Source organism: Prionailurus bengalensis, chromosome B3 (assembly GCF_016509475.1).
Source record: "Prionailurus bengalensis isolate Pbe53 chromosome B3, Fcat_Pben_1.1_paternal_pri, whole genome shotgun sequence".
In the NCBI taxonomy this organism is placed as follows: Eukaryota; Metazoa; Chordata; class Mammalia; order Carnivora; family Felidae; genus Prionailurus; species Prionailurus bengalensis.
In genome coordinates this window covers 68,196,884-68,220,413 of record NC_057355.1, presented here as the reverse complement: position 1 = coordinate 68,220,413, position 23,530 = coordinate 68,196,884, and the positions used below count along the sequence as shown (strand labels likewise).

At 40.4% G+C, this 23,530-nt stretch overlaps 1 long non-coding RNA gene across 1 annotated transcript; it reads right to left on the bottom strand.

Annotated features, from left to right (window-relative positions):
* Nucleotides 1–51: 51 nt before the first annotated feature.
* Nucleotides 52–18,822, bottom strand: LOC122468816. The gene is made up of 4 exons (XR_006293325.1): nt 17,926–18,822; nt 12,423–12,564; nt 11,143–11,233; nt 52–206 (listed from the first exon to the last, which is right to left on the bottom strand). It is a non-coding gene; the product is annotated as an uncharacterized LOC122468816 (long non-coding RNA).
* Nucleotides 18,823–23,530: the final 4,708 nt, after the last annotated feature.

The following is a 23,530-nucleotide window of genomic DNA, read 5'->3' as shown; positions in this document are numbered from 1 at the left end:
CACCCTAGAAGAACCCACTGTCTACTTTCTCTGGGCTTATATCCCAGCAGATAAAAACTTACAGGGACATTTTACCCCATGGGGCAATGGCTGCCCAGTCACACTTATACGTTTCTTTGGTCAGTTCAGAATTTTATTCTCCACATTATTTCACATCTTCTCCATCCTCTTTGAACCTTCAGTGAACTCCCACTCTTGAGACAGGCCTATGGAAAGAAATTTTAAAAATGAAGGCATTGGGGGGCGCCTGGGTGGCTTGGTCGGTTAAGCGTCCGACTTCGGCTCTGGTCATGATCTCACGGTCCGTGAGTTCAAGCCCCGCGTTGGGCTCTGTGCTGACAGCTCAGAGCCTGGAGCCTGTTTCAGATTCTGTGTCTCCCTCTCTCTCTGCCCGTCCCCTGTTCATGCTCTGTCTCTCTCTGTCTCAAAAATAAATTAAAAAAAAAAAAAACGTTAAAAAAAATTAAAAAAAAAAATGAAGGCATTGGATGAATCCCAGCCCCTACCAGGAGTTTAGAATAAGGTATCTCTAGCAACATTTTCTAGCATCAATGTTTAGGATGTCCCTTGCCTTTTCCCTTCCTGAATTTCTCCTTCCATACTTTACACATACCAACTCCAGGGCTTTCTCCTTTGACTTGTCTACTCTCCCACAGTGGCGTGCTGATAAACTGACTCTCTGAAATATACAAAGTCTGGATTTGTAGTTTTTATTGACTTCTGTGGTAGAAATACTCCCACCACAGCCAATTTCAAGCTACCACCATTTTGAAATACTTAACAATCAACTCTAGAGGCTGGGAGCCCGTTCTAGTTCTCTGGGCTATCTGCATTGCACCATGTTCCCCTCTCATTCCTTAGACAGCTCTTCCCATGGGCCTCTATTCTCTGGTCTTTGTAGAGATTTTGTGCTTGATAATAGGATGACAGCAGCCAGGATCAGCTGAGCATCCTTAAGTCACTCATGTTAAACCTGTGGGCTGCTAACCCGTGTGTTCTACTGTTCCACATTTGAACTCACCTTTCCTCTTTCATGAAGTTCCATATTCTAGCAGGACTGAGTAATGTTAGGGAAGCACAACAAGCAGCAAAAAGCCTCTTCCCTCTTTGACAAAATTTTGGTTCCATTCTGGTTTTAGGTCTTTCCCACATTTGACAAGAGGCAACTCTTATCTCTTATGCACTCCTCTTCAGTGCTTGATAAATATCAATGTGTACGCAAATACCTGGGTATCTTGTTAAAATGCAAATCCTAATTCAGGGGTGAGGTGGGCTCTGAGAGATTGAATTTTTTTAATTAATTAATTTTTAAAAATTTACATCCAAGTTAGTTAGCATATAGTGCAACAATGATTTCAAGATGAGAGACTGAATTTTTAACAAGTTCAGAGACTATGTATGTGCGGCTGGTCCAATGACTACACTTTGAGTAACATCAGACTCTGTACTCTGTAAGGTCATCCCCAACTCTGGTTGGAGAATGCAGTTACTCAGCCCAGGTGGAATCCTGATCCTCTCTCTGCCTTTTGGGCAGGGCATTTCATCTGCTTTCAATGGTTCTCAGGACTCGGGTGGTGTCTCTCAGTCTTTCACCTCTACAACCCCACTGCCCTCATCTTTTGCCATATCTTGAGTCAGTTCTCAACTACATCCCATCCTAGCAAAGTCAACATCCTCTGCTCCTTACACAGTCATCTTCAAAGCATCTTTCCTGCCCATCCCTTCTTTCCCACCAACCCACCTTCCTTTCCAGCTCATCCTCAATTCCCAGGCTAACACTCCCTGTCTAGTCTGTAGTCTAGTTTCAGCAGTGTTCTTAGCACGTGGGCATTTTTAATCGCTTCTCTTTATAAGGTGTCACTTTTCCATTTGTGTTCTCATGCACCCAGTGTCTATTTATATTCTCAAATCTTTAAGAATAGAAGTCATGACTTTTTGCCCCTTTTCCCCACTTCTCTGAGCCAGGCATGGAGCTCCACATAGGTTGCTCCAGGGCAATGACATTCATAAGTGCCAACCAATGTCTTCTGGTGTCTCATCTTCTCTGTTCCTCTCTAAGCCCTTCCCTAAGTGATGCTCCGTTCTCCATGCTGCAAATGTCTCCCTCTTCCTCTGCACTGTGATATCATATAGACCCAAGTCCATCTCAGCTTCGTCATATGACAGAGCATAGAGTAGATCCTGCCTGAGCTCAGATTGCACTTTCACCTTTTATTAGGTATGCAGGTTTAGGTAAGTGATTTTGCCTGTCTAAGACTGTTTGGAATACAGGTGCAAAATTCAAGCAATTGTGAGGGGTGATAAAATAAGTCTATGAAAGTGCTTCCTATGGTGTTGAGCATAAAGTAAAATGTATGACCTTAAGAAAGTTATGTAAACTCTCCGAGTCTTTGTTCCTCATGGGTAAAATAGGAAAAATAGTACCCATCATACAGGGTATTTGTGAAAATAGAAGGAAATGAGGTGGGTGGAGTGCATCAACACTCAACCCACAGCTGTCTCCCCTTGGTTCTCTTTTTCTCCCATATGGGCAGGAACCCTTAGGCCAAGCTTGTTCTTGATGCTTTTTCGCTCCTCCATTCTCCACTGCTCCCTCCTTCTCAGGCTTCCTTCCTTCTCTCCTTTCCCTTTGTAAGTATTAATTATACGTATTGATTCAAATGGCAATGTGAGGGGAGAATGGAATAATATTGTTGGTCTGCCTTAAAGGAATGATGGAAAAGACCATGAACTTACAGGTAAAAGGGGATGAAAATGCAAAATCATGACCAGTTCTACATTAGCTCTTCATCCAGTCATTAAATACCAGGCTTCGTGGGAAATATCTGGTTATATAAGACATAGTCTTTCTCTTTAGATGCCTATGATTCCACACATCTGAACAACAAACCTTACTTTAAGTAAGACTACATTGTGAAAAATTCAACCTCAAATAGAAATTCTATGGTCTGAAAGGTAATGGCCCTAACATAAAATAAGAATGATTTCCTGGGGGTACTCCCCTGCTGACTATAATAAGCCTTTGCCTTTCTCCTCTGTTTCAATTTTTACTTTGATGGTTGCTTTATTTTTCTTTTTAAATTTTTATTTAAATTCTAGTTAGATGACATACAGTGCAATATTGGTTTTAGGAGTAGACTTCAGTGATTCATCACTTACACACAGCACCTAGTGTTCATCATAACAAGTGCCCTCCTTAATATATCCCACCCACCTCCATCCATTGTTAAGGGTCTCTTGTGGTTTGTTTCCCTTTCTCTTTTCCTTCCTCCCATATGTTCATCTGTCTTGTTTCTTAAATTCCACATATGAGTGAAATTAAATGGCATTTTTCTTTCTCTGCCTGACTTATTTTGCTTAGCATAATACACTCTAGCTCCATCCACATCATTGCAAATGGCAAGATTTTGTTCTTTTTGATGGCTGAGTAATATTCCATTGATTATATATACACCACATCTTCTTTATCCATTCATCAATTGATGGACACTTGGGCTCTTTCCATAGTTTGGCTATTGTTGATACTGTTGCTTGACTCTGATACTTGCTTAAAAGAAAACACTACTGGGGCACCTGGCTAGCTCAGTCAGAAAAGCGTGTGACTCTTGATCTCAGAGTCATGAGTTTGAGCCTCATGTGGGGTGTAGATATTACTTCAGTAAATAAAACTTAAAAAAAAAAAAAAAGAAAATACTACTAGTGAATTTTGTCTTTTCTTCCCCTCATCTTACAATTAACTTCAGAGGATATATTAAAAAAGGTGGAGGTGGGTGGCACTGAAGAATTACTATGAGGAAATATCAACCAACTGGGAAAAGAGAAAATACTAAGAAACAAGTCCTTTGGATAAAGGATGCAGTATTCTTAGATTCTCAACCCTGGCTACACAGAACAACTCGGGGAGAGTTTTAAAATGACCATAATTCAGATTCCATCTCTGACCAATCAAATAAGAATTTCTGGGAATTAGTACTTTTATAAGCTCTCCAGGTGATTCCAGTGTGCATTCAGGGTGAACAAAACACTCTGTTAGTTGACCAAGGGTAAGCATCACCTGTTAAGTAGATTGGTAAAGGAAGAGAAAAGAGTCTAACTTTATCCAAGGATATGTGTCTCTCAATCTTATTCTGTTCCCCAAGTATGCCTTCATTCAATTCCCCAATTGCATCAAACCTTCACAAAGACCCTTCCTTCCTCTATTTTTTCATCTGTCCTATTCTAGCTCATTCCCCAGGCTCAGCTCGATGACTTTTCAAGAAAGCCCTTGCTAACCTAGCCTGTCTTACCCTGTGCTTCTCCTCAGCATCTACTGTAAGTAAATAATGTATTGTGTCATTGTGTTTTACCTGTGTGCCTTGCTAGAACAGGAGTTCTCAAAGTGTGCCACAGGCCAAAAGCATCAGCATCCCCTGGGAATTTGTTAGGCATGCTCACTCTCCAGCCCCACTCCAAACCTACTGAATCTGAAACTCTAGGGGTTGGGCCTGGCATTCTGGGATTTAACCAGCCCCCAGAGTGATTCTGATGTACACTGAAGTTTGAGAAACACTGAGCTGGAGTCTTAACTCCTTGAGGGGGTAAAGATCTAGTCTGCTTTTCTTTTTTTTTCTTTCTTTTTTTTTTTTTACTACTCCATCCTCAGTGTTTGCCTCAGTGTCTTGTGAGAGACACTGAGAGCCCTTGAAAAATATTTCTTGGATGAATGAGTACATGGCCCAAGAGTGTGAGGTGGAGATCTCTATACCTGGAGGTAGGGAGCATGTTCATTTAAGCTACAGATAAACTCTACTACATAAATCCATATGTGTAGTAGGAATTTTTATTTATCCTCAGTTGACGCTGTTGACAAAGGTCAGCATCGTTACAAGATATTAGAAGATAGCAAAGGATTTAAACAGTGAAAAGACAGGTTTAGAGGATTTGTTATAAGAGGAAAGACAGCAATGGTGACAAGTGCAGGAGGAGGGGCTGGCAGCAGAGGTCTCGGGGAGAAATGAGGGGAAGTGGAGGGAGAAGCCCTTTTAAGAAGTTTGAGGGAAATGGGGAGCTGGCAGCTGCCCCAGAGGGACAGGAAGACTCTGGAGACAGAAAGGGTGTATATGGAGGAGAGAGAGGGTGGAGCCCTGGAGGATGAACAGCATGAACAAGCCAATCCCAACAGTCTCCTACAGGCAGGTGGGCACTGGCCCTAGTGGAGACTTTGTGGCTTGTGACATTGCTTGCCAGGCAGCCACAGCCTCAGATAAAGTGGTTTAGGCCCATTTATTTTCTAATTATGAAGAATTTAGAGTAGCCAAGCATCAAACAGGACCTCATATCCTTGTTCTATTCATAGTGCCTGGGTTCTGGCTTGATCTTTGTTACCATTATTACCCAGATCCAACACTGGTTTTTATCTTCATAAGTTGCTAGCCAGCGTACTTTCTTCTTCTGAATCCTCCCATTCATTTATTTACCTACTGTGTCTCTGACAGTACTCTAGAAACAAAGGTTTAAATTCTCCATTTGAGTCCTAGCCTTGAGCCTGGGTCCCCTCTTTCTGCAGTCAGAGTTCCCTAATGACAACTGTTGAGCAAATAACACCTCTTATCATTTCCAGGGGAGAAGTCCCACAGTGCCAGGATTTTGATTTGTATTTCCTTGATAATTATTGATGTTGAGCACATTTCCATGTACCTATCAGACATTTGTATATATTCTTTGGGAACTGACGATTCAGTTCCTCTGCCTATTTTTTTTATCAGATTTGTTGTTGTTGTTGTTGTTTGTTTGTTTTGCTATTGATTTGCATAGAACTGCATTTAAAAAATATTTAAATTGTATGGAAATTCATGGCAACGTGAATAACCATACAGCAAGGAAAATCTGTCTAGGAATAAAAGGAAAGGGAAAGACACATGCTGTTTCTGCAAGATATGCTATAGACCATCAAGCCAGGTTAAACATAGTATTTTCATAATATAGGTTATAAAACTGGCAAAAAGACAAATTCTAGTAAAAGATGTAACTATGAAATATCTACTAGAAATTAAATTCTCTTCAAAGTAGAGAACAGATGCATTTCCTCTTTGCTTTGCTAATATTTCAGGAATAAAACAAAACCACAAAACCCAAAGATTGTGTGGAAGGGGGGAGGAATCAAAGTTAATAGTTATATTCTTTTTTTTTTAAATTTTTTAATGTTTATTTAGTTTTGAGAGAGGAAGAGAGACAAAGCACAAGTGGGGAAGGGGCAGAGAGAGAGGGAGACAGAATGAGAAGCAGGTTCCAGGCTGTGCACTGACAGCAGAGAGCCCGACGCGGGCTCGAACTCACGAATCGAGAGATCATGACCTGAGCCCAAGTCCGATGCTCAACCGACTGAGCCACCCAGGTGCCCCAATAGTTATATTCTTATTAGAAAGTTTTGAAAATATAGGAGGGACTAAATGAGTTGAATTGAATTGAACTGAATTGGAGAATGCACAGCTTTGCAAGCAACAGACTAGCAAAGACGGCTGGATCTAGGCAGAGTTTTCCTATAATAGTCTTATAAAAGTCAGTTGGATCACTGTTGGAGATTTAACAGCCCATCTTTTTTCCCTTCTATTGAGCATTATAGCTTAAAATGTCCTTACATTTACATATAAAAGCACAGAGGTCTAAAGTTATGTCATTTTAGCATATGGTCCTATTTCTGAAATGCTAATTTTGGTAGATATTTTAGGCAGTTAGTGCTAAAGTTGAAACAAGAAAAGCCATCACCTACATTCTACAAGAGTTATATTTCCCACTTAGAGTTAGTGTTTTCAAATTGCCCACACTTCATTGCAATCAACTTTTATTTTCTGTTGTCCTATTTATCACTTTACTGAATCAACCTAGGAAGCTTGTATTTAAAAAAAAAAAAGAAAGAAAGAAAGAAAAAAGGAAAAAAACATCGTTGTTCCTGATTTCAGCAGCTCAGTAATCTGTCCTCTTTAACTGGATGGAAAGCAATGAATCTTGAGATAAGGGGTTAAGTCTTAGGTCACCCAAAAGCATCACTCAGCATGCATCCATTCCAGAATTTCAGCTATATCTGCACTTTAATGTAACAGTCACTGATACGAACAGGAGATATTATAAGAAGTATCTCAGATCATATCTGCACCAAGCAAATTATTAGCATTGCAGATTGATTTTTGTTCACTGAAAGATGGAAATTATTCTATTTTTTTTAATGGGTAACTGCAGTTTGCTTAATAAATATTTGCAATCATTGACTAAATACCTGGATATCAACTATGTGTAAGCGACTGCTTGCTACAATAAAACAGGCTGAAGGAAAGATGGAAAGTTTATTCTCCAAAGCCCCCAAGTTTTTAAATGTATTTCCTGTTTCTACCTATAAATGTTTCTTAGAGGCATCCAATCTATGTATTTTAGAATGCCATAAAAATGGCTACATTTTTGTTCATTTAGCACAAGTTCTTTGAAATTTTGGCCAAACCAATTAAACTTTTTTTTAAATTAAAGTAAGTATTTCTCCAGGGGCAGCTGGGTAGCTCAGTCGGTTAAGCGTCTGACTTCGGTTTAGGTCAAGATCTCACAGTTCATGGGTTCGAACCCCGCATTGGGCTCTGTGCTGACAGTTCAGAGCCTGGAGCCTGCTTCGGATTCTGTGTCTCCCTCTCTCTCTGCTCCTCCCTGGCTCGCACTCTGTCTCTGTCTCAAAAATAAATAAACACACAAAAAAAATTTCTCCAATGTGTTTTTTTTTTTGGGGGGGGGGGTGTTAAGATATCTGAAAAACAAGTTTGAAGCAGCCTCCAGAAAGCACAACCTGACAACTTGAAGTTCTCAACTTGTTAGTATATACCAGCATCTGCTATCTGATGAAATGCTCACTAGGATGTTACCCTTTCCACCAAAAGTCTCAGTTCTCCGTGTACACAGTACTTCCGTGTCTAGGAGGCTAATGACCATGAAAAATACACCATTGATTCAGCGACAGATATTTGGGAAAAAAGAAACCACTCTAGAAAACGTATAATGGTTATAAATGTTACAATAGAGAGAAGGGCACACCTTATAATCCAGGTAATATAGTATTCTCATAAACATGCATGTACATACATACATATTTTTTTCTCATAAGCATACGTATATATATTTTAATCTCTTTCTCTTTCGCACACACATGAACACACACATCACCTATGTGGGAAAACCTCCAACATCACAGTAAATATATTTCGATCTCACATTCATGCCATCAGGAGAAGCACACTTCTCACGTAAGTGATACAATCTCACAGACTGGGTGCCATTTTCCATTCTTTAAATATTACAGTGCAAACGATAATTTCAGTGTGACAATATCATGGGGAATTTACAACAGTCAGGACATTCTGAATGGAACAGAGAAGAACTTCTAAATATCACATGTATGCACAATGCCTAGGTATAAACAGTAGCGGTGATCCTAACGTTGGTTTTTATTGTGTTTAGAGGCACTTAAATCATACCACAAATGAAACTGCATTATTTTTATGTTGATTTATATAACTTTAATTATTTAAGGCCAATCATTTTCTAAAACTCAATAAAGAGGTTATATGTGACATTTTGAGGGGAAAGTTAAACATGGCTCCTAACCACAGGAGAAAAATATAAGGCAAAGGATAAAAGATAAACACGCACAGAAGATGACATAGCCATCTGTCAGCCTCCCAAAGGACATGTTGGTTTTCATGATGCTTTTTTCTGTTTTCTTTTTCAATGCTTTACTGGGCAGCATGCTGCTCAGTTAGCAACTGTCAGGTATAGGATTCAGACAGACACTACTGATAACTGCCTTTAGGTATACCTAATATATAAGCTGGTTTGTCCTAACAGATTTGGGGCAACAGTTAAACCTTTAAAGCACAGGTTTAACCCCAGATAAGAATCTCAAAGCTACCCAAGATAGACTTTTTACATATATGTACATATAGTTACATATATTTCACATATAAGGCAAAAGGTGGTTTAGATGAAATCATTAGGGAAAGCAAAGAATTCAGGTTCCAGCAGATAATGTACCAGAATAAGCTTAAACTACCCCATGAAAAGCAGCTAGAAATGCCAGATAAGGTAGAGCAGTAATTTTTTATAAGTGTATAGAAGCCTCTGTAAGAAACAGAAATCCTTAGATGCTAAAGATGAAAAGAGAACTGAAACCCTGACAGATAAGAATATGCTCTGATACAAATAATCTTATTAAAATGGGCAGAAGACATGAACAGACATTTCTCCAAAGAAAATATCCAGATGGCCACCAGACACATGAAAAGATGCTCAACATCACTCATCATCAGGGAAATACAGATCAAAACCACAATGAGATATCACCTCACACCTGTCAGAACGGCTAAAATCAAAGCCACAAGAAACAATAAGTGTTAGTGAGGATGTAGAGGAAAAGGAACCCTGGTGCACTGTTAGTGGGAATGCAAACTGGTGCAGTTACTCTGGAAAACAGTATGGAGGTTCCTCAAAAAATTAAACATAGAAATACCCTATGATCCAGTAATCACACTACTGGACATTTACCCAAAGAATACAAAAATACTAATTCAAAGGGGTACATACACTCCTATGTTTATGGCAGTATTATTTACAGTAGCCAAGAAATGGAAGCAACCTAAGTGTCCACTGATAGATGAATGGATACAGAAGATGTGGTGTACATATACAAGGACGATCACTCAGCCATAAGAAAAAAAAGAATGAAATCCTGCCATTAGCAACAACATGGGTGGATCTAGAGAATATAATACTAAGCAAAATAGATGGTTACCAGAGGGGAGGTGGGTGGGGGGATGGGTGAAATAGGTGAAGTGGATTCAGAGTACACTATCTTGATGAGCACGGAGTAATGTATGGAAGTGTTGAATCACTATATTGTACACCTGAAATGAATAGAACACTGTATGTTATATATGTTATATATATATATGTGTGTGTGTGTACATATATATGTATATACATATATATGTTATACATATGTGTGTATATATGTACATATATATGTATGTGTATATGTACATATATATGTATGTACATATGTGTATATATGTGTGTGTATGTATGTGTGTGTGTGTGTATATATATATATATATATACATATATATATATATACACATACATATATATATATATATAAAGAATATGCTCTGATAAAAGGTCTATTCTAGAAAATAGCTATCCATTGCAGTAACCTGAGAGCTTGAGTAATTTTTTTCCTTTTATGTTGAATTAAATTTCTATAAATCTTATCTTAGAATTACAAATCTGATGTGCACATATTTTAAGTGTGTAACTTGATGAGTTTAAAAAATGTATATATCCATGTAACCGATCAAGATATAGAACATCTCCACCCCAGAATGTTCCCTTAGGCCCCCTTCCAGACAGTCTCTACATCCACAGACAACAGATTCCTATCACCATGTTCTTGAATTTTATATAAATGGAATCATAATGTATGCATTCTTTTATGAATATCTTCTTTCAAAAATGACACAGAAAGATCCAGATATCTACACATAACTATGCCTAAAGGGGCTGCTTTAACCTGACAAAACTTAATAATGACAAAGGGTGTTTTTTTTTTTTAATGTTTATTTATTTTTGAGAGAGACAGAGTGACAGAGCGTGAGTGGGGAAAGGACAGAGAGAGAGGGGGAGACAGAATCCGAAGCAGGCTCGAGGCTCTGATAGATGTCAGCAGCACAGAGCCCGACGTGGGGCTCGAACTCACCAACTATGAGATCATGACCTGAGCTGAAGCTGGACACTTAACTCACAGAACCACCCAGGCGCCCCGACAAAGGGTATTCTTGAGAATGGCAATCTACACCCTAGTATATCATAAAAGGAATACAGAGGATTCCAGTATCAATCTCATGTTCTGTCTCATTAATAAGCTGTTGGACCCACTTTAACCAGTGTGGATGGAGAATGGCCTCCATATCAGTCTCATCTTTATGGTGCAAGTAATTTCTGTCACACAGGTATGGATCTGTGTGCAGATATTGACTTTCTCTTCAAAGATCATAGCTTCAGGATTTGGTCTTCACAGGGGGTACTTTATTTATAGATCGCCTTCAAGCATAGAGCCTTTATTATTTTGCTAACCTGAGAAATCCTGCAGCTTGATGTTTCTCACACAGGTTTGCTGGACCTTCTCCTTTGGAGCTGATGACCAGGTAGGCTTCATTCTGTTTTCCTGGGACAGATATGGAAAGGCTTGGATATCTAGTTTCCTTATAAAATATCTTTCTGCTTGATGAAGCTTTTGGGAACACCTTTATGCTTCCTCCAATCAACTACTGCACAGAACTTCCATTTAATTAATTTTCTTTCAAAATTATGAGGGTTACATACACTGCAAGCAGCTTCGAGTACCAGGAGGCTGTGAGAGGGACCCCAGACTGGTTTCCTCTCACCCCTTCTAAAGATGGTGGTGATAACAGTGGCCTAAAAATGTTACGGCATCTCTTAGGCTCTCTGGATATGGGAGTTAGTTAATCTTTTTAAAAAGATGCCTGTAGAGAAGCTAAGATATCCAACTGTGAATTCCCCACCTTCGAGATTTTGTTTTGCATATCACTGCATTCAGGTGAGTGAGTATTTGGAGCTTACTAGGTAATGATTGATGCCTACCCCGAGCAACATATAAAGCTGTGGGACAGCTGGCATCCTTCAGATGCTCCAAACAAATGAGCACAGGATTGGTAAGCTGCCCCTGCTGAGTTGTTAAATGGGGCTGTGCTAGCTTCCCAGGCTTGAAAAGAAATGCAGGCAATAACATCCTAGCAAAGCTTGGCCCACATACCAAGGAGGTGACCTTAGCTGATGAGCTCTCTCTCAGCTCCTCTCCCCATGTGAACACCTGTCAATATATGCACCTCTTTTCTCCCAGCGGTCAAATTTCAGATGTTTTAGTTAGTCTGCAATGGCAAGGGTCTTCCTTGTTCGAAGCTGCAGGCAGGATTTAATCATGGTTGCTCAGGGCTAGAATGGCCTTAAAGGTCTGGTTAAATCAAGACTGCTGGGATTCAGGCTTATGCTAGGTGACATCTTAATCTAAAATGACACTGGACACCTTCTCTATCACAGCAGATGAAGGACAGAGAAGACATTTCAGTTGGGCCAAGGTGGGAGGGGGAAGGAAAAGGAAGGTGAGCAATGGCTCCTGACCCATGCAGGAATGCAGGCATCAAGGCTCAGGGCGAGGAGAAAACAGGCCAGTTAGGACAGGGGACTGGGACAGATGTGGGGAAGGCAGTGAGAAGTTCAAGGCCTCGGACACTGGGAGATTACAGTGAACAGTGGTAAGAAGGAGCAGAACAGGACCCAGGGAAGGGTGTGGGCCATGAACCAGAAGCAGAAGAGAGGTCTCTGAGCAGACTTACCCCAGCGGGCACCACCTTAACAGGAGGTGGCTACTGTGCAGATGCCAGAGGCCTCCCTCTTGGCCAGGGCTGTGGCGGCTGAGGAAGGGGTCAGCATTGGGCAGTCATTCATCCTGTTTTGAAGCCAGATCTCTAGTCATTTCTGAAAAAAGAAAGAAAAATGAGGAGGAGCTGTGTTTTTTCCTTCAGAACTGATACGAATGACCCCATTATGTGTTGCACTAATAAAAGGAAACACAATCTAAGAGCAGCCAGTGTGGGGCTGAGGAATGAATGCTACTTTAACACATTTTGTCCATCTGTGATGCTGCTGACAATATTGGCAAAGGATAGGTAAGGTTGGTCCACCAGCAACATGTAAACAATTGTCAAGGCATCACTACCCGCAGAAATACATTTCAGAAAGCTGAATGGGGCTTTCACTCATTTAAGAGGCCAGAGGGAGCCAGTTTACACAATACACATGTTTTGGGAGTAGATAAAAATGGATTTCTCGGCAGGCCCCTCTCCACACCCCCAGCACCTCCATCTTGTTTTTGGTGGCAAAGAACTGCACACACCAGCCAGTCCCTCCCCTTTTGCAAAATCTGGGTCCACCCTTCTGGGTAGCACCTCCATGTATGAGCCAGTCACAGGCATATGCTCTGTACTCAAGTATCCTGTTTCAAATCATGGCTGCATCATTTACTGGCTGTATAAACTTTGGATGTGCTTCTTAATTTAAGCTTCAACTTCTTCACTTACAAAACAGAAACTATGGTACCATAAGGTCATTGTAAGAATCAACCTTAATCATTTATGTAAAACACATAAAACAGTATCTGAGGCATAAGTGCTCAATAAATATCATCATCATCATCATCGTCATCGTCATCATGGTCTAAGGTCTTTTCCCCACTGAGATTACGCCTGCTCTGTATTTTTCTCCCTCAACTCGCAGGGACAGAGCTGGGGAACAGCAGCCCTATCTCATGTGCTGATACTGGTCTGCTAAACCGAGGTATACCCAAAGAACAGCATTCCAACAATACCAGAGCTAGAAAGGGACTTTTGTTTTGTTTAGAGAGAGAGAGAGCACAAGTGGGGGAGAGGGGAGAGAGGGAAAGAGGGAGAGAGAGAGAGAGAGAGAGAGAGAGAGAGAGAGAGAGAGAGAAAGAAGAAGAAGAAGAAGAAGAAGAAGAAGAAGAAGAAGAAGAAGAAGAAGAAGAAGAAAGGAGGAGGAGGAGGAGGAAGAGGAGGAGGAGGAAGAGGAGGAGGAGGAGGAGGAGGAGGAGAGGGAGAGTGGGGATGGGGCAGAGAGAGAGGGAGAGAGAGAATCCCAAGCAGACTCTGTGCTGTCAGCGCTGAGGCTAACATAGGACTCCATCCCACAGACGAACTGTGAGATTATGACCTGAGCAGAAACCAAGAGTCCGACATTTAACCAATAGCCACGGGTCAAGGTGTCCCTTGACCGGATCTTTTTGAACATTTTAAACCACGCAATAAAGCAGGTTTGGATGGTACATATTTATTATACTATCAGTCTGTCTAATAGAAGGGTGTGATACACAATCAGGGTGTCCTAAAAATTTTTAGCTAAATGATTCCTTAACTTTTTTGACTAGCAAATCAAGTCGTATGCCCCTTCTTCATATCAGGGGGCTTCTAAACTGGTGGAAATAGGAGGGGCCCTCTGGAATCCATCTAATGTGGGAGAGAAGAGAACATCCATAGGCAAGTAATGGTAACATCATGTGGTAAAGCCACATTTGGATAGATGATAATAATGGTAGTGACAGCTACTGTTTATGGGGTTCCCACTGTGTGTCTGGCATTATACTAGTCAGTTACCATAACTCAACACATTTAATCGTTATAACAACTCTTCAGGAAAGGTGTTGTTACCCCAATTATGTAGATGAGAAAGCTAATGCAGTGTGGTTCAGGGTCACCCAGTTAGCAAGTGGCACAGCTGTTTTATCAACTTTTAATTTAGGTCTGCCTGACTTTAAAACTACTAATCCACACTGGGTGGCTAGGAGGCTGGGAGAGGTAAGAGGGTAAAGGTAAGCTAGTAAGAGCTGGTAAGCTGTTAAGAGGGTAGCTGAAGAGTGACTGATTGATTTCACAAGGAAGAGAGGTGAAGCATCACAAAGGAGATGAATTTGGCCTTCTAGAATGAGTTAGTCAGGTGAACAGGAAAGAAAGAACATTTTAGGGGTGCCTGGGTGGCTCAAGTTGGTTAAGGATCTGACTCTTGATTTTGGCTTAGGTCATGATTTCAAGATTTGTGAGATGGATCCCCCTGCCACCCCCCAGTTGGGCTTTGCACTGATGGTGCAGAGCCTGCTTGGGATTCTCTCTCTGCCCCACCCTTGCTCTTGCGTGCTCTGTTCCCTCTTTGTCTCTCAAATTAAATAAATAAACATTAAAAACAAAAACAAAGAAAGCATTTTAGCAAGAGGCCATATAAGCAAAGATATGGAAGCATGTTGGATTTGGGAAACTGTGACAGACTGGCACAGTGTGATGGTGGCACTGAGCATATGGAATGGGGCTACAGTCCTTGTAAGTGGATTAGTGTGTCCCAGCACTGTATGACTGCCTCACTTCACTCATGACCTCCACTGTGGACCATGCTGCCTTGCCCCATCTGACACTGCATTTCCAGTCTGTTTCTGCTTTCCTCAACTCCTGATGCTGTGCCACCTGACACTTAATACTGCCCTTCTGAGAACCCCCCAGCTTCCCTTCCTGATCATCATTATCCCCCCAACAAGTCTACTTCCAGAAATTCCAGACAATTGACCCATCCAATCTAGCTTGAGATGAAGGACATTATCCATGTGCTATCTGCCCCCTAGTCCCAGAACTGGGTTTAGACTTTACCCTGTAGGTCAAGAATTCTTAATGTGGGATACATGGACCAGATCCATGGAATCATGAACCACTAGAATTCTAGGAAAAATACCGTCACTGAAATATTAAAGGGAATTGACGCTTTCATTAGATTCCCAAAGGGAATACTTTCTCAAAAGATCAGAGACCAAAGATCATGCACTGTTCAATAATGTAGCCAGTAGCTACCCATGACTATTTAAATTATCTAAAATTAAATGAAATTAGAAATTCAATTTCTCAGTCTCACTAACCACATTTCAAATGCACATGTGGACGTTAGTGCAGATTATAGGACATTTCCGTCATTGCGGAAAGTTCTATTGGACAGTACTGGCCTAGATAATGAGGTGCCACTGAGGGCGGTAAAGAGGGGAACCACATGTGGTGTAAAAAGCTAGCTAACAGCAAATGGAGGAGAGATCGGGGAAGGGTAAAGCCATTAGTCAGGGAGGCTCTGGGAGGAATGGATCTCATACAGTAGGTTACAAGTGTGAGTAATGGAGAGGAGGTTACAAGTGTGAGTAATGTGTCTGAGTACTTGGGGAAGGTCTGGAAGGAGGATAGAGGCAGAGAAAGAAGTCAAAGCCAACTCTAAGCTTTCTAATTTGGAAAATGCCCACACAGGTTCCTCTCTGGCCTCCCTCTCCTTCTACTGCCCCCCTCGTCCTCCTTAATACCCTGGGCCATGTCCTGGGTCCAGACCCTCACCTCACCATCTTCTCTGCCTAGAATATTCTTCCTCCAGGAATCCAAATGTCTTCTTCCCTTACCAGCATGAGTGACTAGGAGATAGGGAGACAGTGACTGTCACAGAAGCAGGTGTGAGGGTGAAAAAGCTGATGAGTCATTCTGCTGATGTGAGTCTGAAGGGGCCAGTAAAATGCTGAGTCATCACAGACCAGTGCCAAATATTCACTGAGGAAGGGCAGACAGTCACTACCAGGGCAGCATCTGGAAACAGGTAAAATTGCTCTCTTACCCCAGGTACTCAAGGTCCTCAAGTATTCACCATCATCTCAATCTTCTCTCAGGAAATGTCCTGATAAACTCAGCAATACTAAGTACTAAAACACTAATGTGTACAGTATGTTAGCCAACTCAAATGTTTTTCATTTGAATGTGGGAAAGGGTTCTAAGCTCTAAGACTGAATCTCTAATGGTGGATTTTTATGCATTGCTGTCAAATCTAGTGAGAACACATTTCCCCTACGCCTTCTACTCCTGATGCCTCATAGGTGGCCTTCCTTATGAGCTGACTAAAGCAGTTTGTGAAGGGCATTTAGCAAAGGGTGGACAGACAAATTCTTTGTGACTAACTCTCCATTACTCAGAAAATGTAAATGGATCAGAAGTCCCATCCCCTCACCCTCTGAGCATGTTGGTAAGCACAATGTTACTGTATAATGCAAAAATTTCCAAATAGAACTAAACTCAGGTCTATAAATACACATGATTAAGGCTTCAAATATAGCACTGCTTTATTTTCATGGGGGCTATTTCTGTGTGGTGATTGCCTGGCTGATTTGCAATTTCAGAATACAAATGGCTTTTCTCCATAGCTAATGGGAAACTTGGCAGGGTGCTGTACAGCCAGGCCCTCCTGAAAAAGTCTGTTAAATAGTGGTAAGTGCTCTTCTTCTGGATTACATAAGCAGAGCTGACAAAAGGCAACAGTACAACCCCAGAGCCTGCTAAAATGAGATAGTGTTTGTTTGGTTTCTCTTCTTATGCTAGAGGAATACCAACTCATCTGGTAATAAATCATGAAATGATCATGAGCACTTATCCCTATGATATTCTAAACTGAATATACTATGGTACAAATTAGGAATAAATGCCAATGGAGATCTCTCTGACACTGCATTCACAAGTAACTAAAAAATGTTTCAATAAGAATGATGTAAATAAATTCATAACCGTGGGGACTGAACCAAAAATCAAGTGCCTGAAAGCAACAAACTGTACGGCTGTTATAGGCAAAACACTGAGTAGATTTTATTATCTCCATCTAATAGGGAGAACAGTATAATTATGATCCATGGTGATCTCAACACCATGAAGCAACTTTTCTAATATCACCACAGACAGTACAACCTACCTCTGAGCCAGGCCCTTGTAGATAGATACAACAAAATGATTATATTTTGAAGCAGTTTAGAGAATGATGCACTTTGGAGTCAAAGTTCAAATCCCAGTTCTCTCACTTATATATTTTCTGACTTCGGGGACACCTGGGTAGCTCAGTCAGTTAAGTGTCCAACTTTGGCTCAGGTCATGATCTCATGGTTCTTGAGTTCAAGCCCCATGTCGGGCTCTGTGCTGAGAGCTTGGAACCTGGAGCCTGCTTCAGATTCTGTGTCTCCCTGTCTCTCTGCCCCTCCCTTGCTCATAATCTGTCTCTCTCTCTCAAAAATAAACATTAAAAAAATTTTTTTAAATAAATATTTCTGACTTTGGATAAATAATGGTTAGAGAAGTTTTCTCAAATGTACATGGGGATCTTAAATACCTATGTCTTAGGGCTATTGAGAAAATCAAATTAGAAAGCATGTAAAAGCACAGTATCTGGCATGTGGTAAATACCCAGTAAACATCTTTAATATTTTGTCTAGAAGTCTACCTTCAGTGTCTCTCATTGATTTGTGGGCCTCCTCTTCCTGGCTCCATGGTCTCTCTTCTTGGAGAACCTTGTGTGAAAGAAACAGATCTAGCTAGAGTAGTTTTTCTCATCAAGATACAAATTTAGGAAAAGAGGCAGAGTTAGTGTGAAGTAAATAAAGGTTAGGTTTTAAGACTCCTCTCTTGGATGGCCCCTTCTAAGACTTTATACCTAATTTTGTATTCATAAATTTGCATCTTTTTTCTTAAATATGCCCTTAAAATTGTATATGCTTTGGACCCACCAAAACTCAGAAGTGCTCCTGTCTATTGCATAAGCTCTAAGCCCAGCTGGCAGCAGGTCTGACCCAAAGCTGTGGATCACAGGGCTGGCCCTGGGTGTTCTACTTTCACTTTCTGCTAATGAATCCCAGGATTGGTCAGAGATCAGGGATAAGGCCACACTTGCAGGCGGGGTCTAGAGGTTCCTTGATGAAGAGAAAAGCCAAGGGAGATTGATGTGGGAAACAAAGGCAAATGAAAAATTAAATTTCCTTACTGCCTACATCCCATTGATAAGGCCTTGAAACAGGCAGAGTGATCTTCCTCTGGGAGCTCAGCTACCTTGATGTTGACACTCTGGTAAGAACAAACGGGAATCTTAGCCCAACTCTCCAGGATACTGTAAGTCTACTTTAAACATACAAAAATTCCTTTGGAAATTTTATGTCTACCCTCACAAGATATATGTTGACAATCATACTCCAAGCTTATGCCCCCCAATCTGAAGGGTCTCATGACTGAGTTTTTGCTAAATGGTAATTCATGGCCATTTCCTAACAGCAGCTAGCCCCTCAAGGTCCTGGAAACCTTGTCTCCAAATTCCTTAGAAACTTACTCTATCCCTAATTCCCTCCCAACCTGAAGGTATATAATCAGTCACCTGTCACAACCCCAGTGCAGCTCTTTCTGTCCACGGGTTCTGTCCCCGTGCTTTAATAAAACTACCTTGTTGCACTAAAGATGTCTCAAATATTCTTTCTTGGCCAGCAGTCTGAACCCAACATTTCAAACCACATCAGTATCAGGAATGAGGCAGGGTGTGACCAAGCTGAGGATTAAGGATAATTTTTCAGCAGAGACTTAAAGTTTAGTAAAAGAAATAAGATATTACAAAAATAGGTACAATAAGGCCTTAAATCAATGTTTCTCAAATGTGATCCAGGCTGACTCTGATTCAACAGCTTGACCAATACAGAAAAAGCTAGATTAAAGAAAAATCTGCTAGCAGTTATTAGAAACCTGCTGAGATACCCAGGATTTGAGGGAAGGAGAGCTTACTGAGGTCATCCCAACTTTTGGCACTTTATTTTACTCCTAGGGACATGCAGTGGACTGAATGTGTCCTTCCCAAATTCATATGGTGAAATCTGAAGCCCCAGTGCCATGGTGTTTGGAGGTGGGGGTGATTAGGTCATGAGGGTGGAGCCCTCATGAATGAGATTAGTGCTCTTACAAAAGGGACCACAGAAAGCATTCTTGCCCTCCTTCCAACATGTAAGGTCACAGTGAAAAGACTGGGTCTTCACCAGACCCCAATGTGCTGGCACACAGATCTTCGACTCTCTGGCCCCCAGAACTGTGAGAAAGAAATGTGTGCTGTTTGAGCCACTCAATTCATCTTATTTTTGTCATAGCAGCCCAAATGCAGTAAGATAGGGCATTTGGCAATTCTTGGTGCAGGGCAAACAGCTAAGAAGTCAGCAGGAACTTGATGGGACTGGGAAGATAAGTACTGAAGTCTGAAGCTGCCAAGGCAATTGTAGAATCAAGATCCTAGACAAAAGTGGAATGCAAAAATGTGAGCCCACCACCAGCATCAGTTTTCCTCAGGCTATTTACTGATTAAGTCGTACAGGACAAGAGGCTTGGAAGCCAAACAAATTGGGTAAAATAGCAAAGCGGAGTTTGGGGTTGTTTCATAATGCTACGGAGACAAAAATGGAGTTCAGAACTAGCCAGGGAAGACTGACTGAAAAAATATCCCAGGCCTTCACTTCTAGAGGACTACATCCTATTACTGAGGGTGAGACAGAGCTACTCTGATATTCCCAGAGACAGCAAGCCAGTCTGGGAGAGGTGTGGCCCCAACTAGATTGAGGCCATCTGTCCCCTGGCTGTGAGAGAAGAGGGTAAGCCCTTTCTCGGGGGAGAAAACACCAACCAGAGCCAATGCAATGTTTCAAATATAATGTCAGGCGCTCATTAGAGAGTTGTGTGTACCACTAAGAATTTAGTGTATCAGATACATTAAGATAACTATGATTTATATGTTCCAGAAAAATACAAGACAGAGAGTTCCACCAAAGCAATGGAATTTTTTCGGGCACCTGGGAGGCTCAGTTGGTTAAGTGTCCGACTCTTGATATTGGCTCAGGTCATGATCTTGCGTTTGTGAGGCTGAGCCCCACATCCGGTTCCATGCTGAGCATGGAGCCTGCTTAGGATTCTTTCTCTCTCTCTGCCCCTCCCCCGCTCATGCTTGCTCTCTCTCTCTCTCTCTGAAAAATAAACATTAAAACATTTTTTTAATTAAAAAAATAAAGGAAGACAACAAAATTCAAATATTCAACAATATAACATTTGTAACTTCCAAGATCCAATAAAAATTTACCAGGAATGTAAACAGTAGCAATTTTGGCCCATAACCAGAAGAAAAAAAACAATCAACAGAAAAATGCATCAATGCAATTCACCTCATTAACAGAACAAAGGAGAAAAGCTTATAATCATTTGGATGAATACAGAAAAAAAATTTGTTAGAATTCAACACTCATACATGTTGAAAAAAAACACTTGGCAAACTAGGAATAGAAGGAAACTCTTGAAATCTGATACAGAGTATCACAAAACCTATAGCAAACACTGAATAGTGAAATATTGAAAGCTTGGCTCCTAAGATTGGGAAGAAACAAAAATACTCATTCTGACAACCTCTATTCAACATTGTGCTGAAGGTCTTCAACAGGCCAATGAGGCAGAAAAGGGATAAAAAGCATATAATTAAAAAGGAAAGAAAGCCTTAAGATTATAAACAGAAGCCAGACTACCATTTTCAGAGGTGACATAATTATGTATGTAAAAAATCCAAAAGAATCTATAGTCAAACTCTAAGAAATAATCAGTGAATTAAACAACTTCACTACATACTAGGTCAACATACAAAATTATATTGTATTTCTATATATTAGTAACAAACAATTAAAAACTGTAATAAAATGTCATCAAAAAGTACCATTTATAAGAACATACAAAAATCAAATACCTAGGAATAAATTTAATAAAAGATGGCCAAGACCCTCTATAAAAAATTATAAAACATTATTGAGATTAAAAAGCTTAAGTAAATGTAAAGTAGTACCACATTCCTAGATTGTAAAGATGTCAATTTTCCCCCACATTGATTTATGGATTCAATGTAATCTCAGTAAAAATCCCATCAAGTTTCGTTTGTTTGTTTGTTTTTTTGTAGAATTGACAAGATGCTTCCAAAATTTATACAAAGATTAAGGCCAGTATCTTGAAGAAGAATATAGCTGCTGGATATACACAACCAAATATCAAGATTATAAAGTTACAGTAATTAAAACAGAATGCTGGCACAAGAAAACTGTAAAAATGAAATTTTAGAAATAGACCCACACATAAACTATCTTTTGATTAATAACAAAGATGACATTACTGTGTAGCAAGGGAAAAGATGGTCTTCTAATAAATAGTGCTCAACTGATCCCTACGTCATATCATACAGACAAACCTATTTGAGAGGGCAGACACATAAAGTACATTCTGTATGATTCCATTTATATAAAGCTCAAAACCAAAACTAATCATGGCAGAAGACAAAATATTTCTTTGGATAGGGAATAATGACTGGTAGGGGGCTTGCTAGGGAATTTCTGGAGCTGGTAATGTTCTGTTTCTTGATTTGGGTGATGATTACAAGATTATATTCACTTTATGAAAGAAAACGTATTGAGTTTGTTCACCTGACTTGTGTACTTTTCCGTATGTGTAATATACCTCACTAAAAAGTTTACTTAAACAGGGGGCGCCTGGGTGGCGCAGTCGGTTAAGCGTCCGACTTCAGCCGGGTCACGATCTCGCGGTCCGTGAGTTCGAGCCCCGCGTCAGGCTCCGGGCTGATGGCTCGGAGCCTGGAGCCTGTTTCCGATTCTGTGTCTCCCTCTCTCTCTGCCCCTCCCCCGTTCATGCTCTGTCTCTCTCTGTCCCAAAAATAAATAAACGTTGAAAAAAAAAATTAAAAAAAAAGTTTACTTAAACAGAAAAAAGTGGTCTGTACATGGCTGGCATCAGAGCCAAAGAAGTTTATGCATTTCACAAACAACATACCCTCCTTCGATTGTCATTTTTTCCTAAAAATAAATGTCAGTATTTCACACGATGTTTCTAAATGTATCCCTTAGGATCCCCAAATGCCTACTGGTATGTAGCACTTTCTGCAAGGTCCCACTAACTTAGGAACTCCTCATAACTGATACTTTCAATCTGTTGTGAGAGTGCCAAATGTGATGTCAGAGATCTTTGCATCCATTTGACCTGCATTTGACATTTCAGACTAGCCAAGTCAAGGTCAGGTGATTCTTGTAACTTAATTCTAGACAAGGACCAATAGTTTCACTTCACATGCCCAATATTAATAGCACTATGGCAATTTAAGAGAACTATGTGACCAATTTAATTCCTTAAGTATTGATGACAGCTGACATTCATGACTTCAAAGCGAAGGCTATTATTTCTACAGAGGAGACACATTCTCTACTTGCTCAGATGAGCCCATTCATCTACTAAGAGTCCAAGTAGAAGGGCACTTGGGTGGCTCAGTTGGTTGGGCATCTGAGTAGGCTCAGGTCACGATCTCACAGTTTGTGAGTTCAAGCCCCACATCAGACTCGGCTGCCAGTGCAAAACCAGCTTTGGATCCTCTGTCCCTCTCTGCTCTTCCCCTGCTTATGCTCTCTCAAAAATAAATAAAACTAGATCAAGAGTTGCAATGGTAGCTTCTAAAAACTTATCACAATTGATTTTGTAATTGTATAAGAGCGTCTTGCTTTGAATTACTTAATAGAATTTTACTCCTGGGAACTTTAATTCACATAGATTTTCTTACAGCTCCCAAGTGCTCTAAGACTGGGTATAGTAGGTACAGTTAAATTGGGAGGCTGAGCCAGTTGGTGTATAATGGTAATTGAAAGTGCAGGTTTTGGTAAATCTTATCTTTCCCTTTATTGTATGTTACACTTTAAAACTGTTATTTTACCTCTTCTGACTGTGCTTAAAAATAAAAAAGCTTTAGCATTTCAGAGGCACAGATTATGTACTAGAGTTCCTTCCCATTTTATGTTTCTTATACCTTTTTCAGAACAAAACAAGTATTAATTTGGCTTTTACCCATAAATATAAACTTATAAACATCAAAGCATGTTTTCTATAGATCTCTCATCTTCTAGCCTGATTTTTGGCAACCTCATATCCTCTCTGGAGTTCTAACACGAGAGGAATTCTTTAATAAGCCTGCTTTACTTATGTGCGGGGTGTAGGTATTG